Consider the following 3,472-nt stretch of genomic DNA (forward strand, 5'->3'; position numbering starts at 1 on the left):
CTCACCTTTAAGAACCTCACCTTTAAGGTGTCTGCAGGAGAAACGTCCTTCACCAGATGATGTCAATCAAATATCAAATTATTGTTGCCAAGAAACTTAAATTAGAATAAAGTTGTCGGAGGAAATCCATCGGATTTTTCTGATTATTTTTGCTGATTGTTGAGTTGGAGCCGTCAGTCGTCATGCAGGCTAACAGTTAGCATCGCCCTGCCCTCTGTGAAAATACAGGCAGTGGCAGCATCATGCTGTGGGGATAAGTTTGTCCAGCAGGATCAGGGAATCTGGTCAGAGTTGACAGGAAAACAACGGATGGTTTAGATCAAAGCAGATTCATGGGTTAGAGTGGCCTAGTCAAAGTCCGGGTCTTAATCCAGCCGAACTCTGTGGTAAAACCTGAAAACTGATGTTATCAGATTTTCTCCATCCAGTCTGAGGTTTTTTTGAGGTCCAATCTGTTTTACAAAGATTGGAGACGTTCAAAAAAACCTGCAGCGTTCCGACTCAAGACAGGCTTCCTGCTGATGCATGCCACACTTTTCAGATTTTCCTTGTGAAAACATTGTGAGCAGTTACCAGCTCTTCATAGATCACATCATGTGGTTCAAAGTACGGCCAGTCAGATCATTTCTGCCCGGATAACAAACGCTTTACGTTGGTTAAAGTCAAAACGGTTCATGTCCAGCATATGCGTGGTCTGCAACTGGACTGGCAAATCTGCCAGACTTTCAATTCAAACTTATTTTTGTTGATTCTGCAACAATTCAGAAAAATGAACTCAGTTCAACTGCATCTATGCCAAATGAAAATGAGTTTTAGATTCATTACGGCTGACGGCCAAAACGGACCTGTGATCTAAAACTTCTCTGATTTAAAAAAAAAACTGTTTTTGTTTGAAAACACATTTTATTGTTTATTGATTGATGACTGAACAGATTCCTGCCAGAGATCGTAAAGTCGTCAAACATTTCCGTCTCCAGCGTCTTCATCATCTCTGCTAATAAACAGCACATTAACAGCAGGTGGTTGCCGTGGCGACACATTAGAAGCGAGCTGCCGTCACTAGGGACCCGCTGGCATCAACACACACACACACACACACACACACACACACACACACACACACACACACACACACACGGACATGGAAGCTTGATGGGAGAGCGATGACATCACCGCTCCTCGCTGTGATGCGTACAGATGTTTCAGACTCTGAGTCACTCCGACATGCAGATGATTAAATGTAAAGTTTAATTCGCTGTGAAGAGAAGCGGAAGGAAACATTCAGACGAATCCAGAAAGTTTCAGATTCTCCTGAATGCAACAGAAGCTCCTCCAGGTTTTCCGTTTTTTCTCATCCCGTCGCCGCGAGAAGGCAAAAAAATCAGAAAACCGGCCAGGATTGAAACGTTCAGCTGATCCAGAACGCAGCGACGATCAGCCTGTTCACTCATTGGTGAATTATTGATAAATTATTGGTTTGTAATATATTGTTTTAATTCGTTTTCTTTTTTGTAATATAAATTTACTAAAGTAAAGCTACTCTGAATCTGAAAAGTGTCAAAAAAAGTTTATTTTTCATTCCCATGTTGGCGTGGTGAGACGTTCAGGTGGATTTGGTTCGTGGCGGCGTCAACAGGGCGATACCCAGAGGAGGGGCGTCCAGAAATCAAACCCGTTTCATCTTCGTGTGACGGTGCTGCTGTTTACGATTCCACGTCCGACACACGGTGAGGCAGCGACGAGTGGAAAACCGGCTCAGAATGACCAGAAATGGCTCCGTCTTCGGCTAGCATTGGGCTACGTCAACGCCGGCGATCTGCACCGACGTTCCCACACAGCAATCCGATTCCAATGTTTTCACCCCAAAGACATCTGGTCAGTTCCACGATCCGGTAGTTGTCAAATCGCAGTCTGAACGGCCATGTCGCATTTTATACGGCTTCAGTTTCTTTTTGTCCGTTTTCTCAAACCATTCATCCATTCATCCATACTTCATCGCTTCCGGTAAGAGTGAACGCTGCCGTTCATTTTTTAAGGTCTTTCAGTGATTTTGTACTTTACTTTTTACCATGTATTTAAATGTTGTGTTTTCTTTATGTTAAATAATGTAAGGTGGCCTTGAGTGTTAAGAAAGGCGCCTACAAATAAAAGGTGTTATTATTAAACCTCCAAATGGCCGTTCACCCTGGTTCTGGTTCTGCTGCAGGTTTCTTCCTTTTAACAGGGAGTTTTTCATCGCCACTGTCGCCCCCTGCTGGTCAGGAGGACTGAATGCTGCAAGCCAGAAACTCTGGGCTCTGCTGGGGTTTTTTCTTACACGGAAGATCCATTTCCTCCAGCTGTTTACTCTCTTTACACGAACGCCAGTCTGTTTGCCCATGAAGTCCAGTCCAGTTGGTGAGGTGTGAATGCTAATCAACCTCTAACCTCTGACCTCTGGTCCTCCAAAGCTCGGCCTGGGTTTGGTTGAAGTGAACTCTGGTCCCATTTGATATGTGAAAGCCAAGCGGACCAGAGGCCGCTCCAAAAGCAGGAAGTGGACTACAGCGCAGGGCATTCTGGGTAAATACAACCAAAGCTAACGTGTTAGCCTAGCGCTAGCAGCAGAAATGGCTCCTGGTCTTTAAAGAGAAATCCTCCAACCGCTAAAATCCTCCATCTTGTTTCCATCTGGTGAAACAGGAAGTTGCTCTCAGYGTCTTCAGAGGTTTTTGTGTCGTTTCCTTCAGTGGTTCTTGGTGCAGCGCCCCCACAGGCCAGGAGGGGAACAGGTTGGCTTGACTCAGAACCACAGCAGCTGGAGGTGGAGCAGATGGTGAAGTTCTGTTCCAAACAGAACCGGGTCGACCGGACCATCAGCAGGGAAAATAAAACCAATTTACATAACAATCTGAATTTTACGTATGCATATAATTTCTCAGGTGGAAAAAAGTAGACCAGGTGAACATCATAGAAGACGATTTTAATAAAACAAAGAGAAACGAGATCAAACACATTTACATGAGGATGAACTGAACCACCAGACCTGAAGCACGAAAACACGAGACGGGAGGAGAAAAACGTAGAAAACTGAAAGTCCAGCAGATAATTTTACCGCCATGAGTCAAGAACACTTCTTCAGTTTGCGAGCAGAACTTCATCATTGCTCTAAAAACTTCTGCTCTCTCTCAAATATTTTCCGTCAGAATTTGAAGTAGCAATGGTTGCCACGGCGACTGGCGAGCGTTGATGGACAGCGTTACTCGGCTTTACATCACGTGTGGTTTATGTGCAGCGTGGCCACAGAGTGAAGCGAGTCTGCTCTGCTCCGACTGCTGGCGAAGGTTGAATGTTTGCCTCAGACCGAGGAAACGGCAGAAGCTGATAGCCGCTATTAGCCGCTTTAGCTGCTGAGGACAGACGGGCTGCAGAGCATTAAAAGTCTACAGCAACACAGAATAAGACTTGCTAAATTTATCATTAGCGAAAAATT

Source organism: Poecilia reticulata, linkage group LG13, assembly GCF_000633615.1.
Source record: "Poecilia reticulata strain Guanapo linkage group LG13, Guppy_female_1.0+MT, whole genome shotgun sequence".
Lineage (NCBI taxonomy): Eukaryota > Metazoa > Chordata > Actinopteri > Cyprinodontiformes > Poeciliidae > Poecilia > Poecilia reticulata.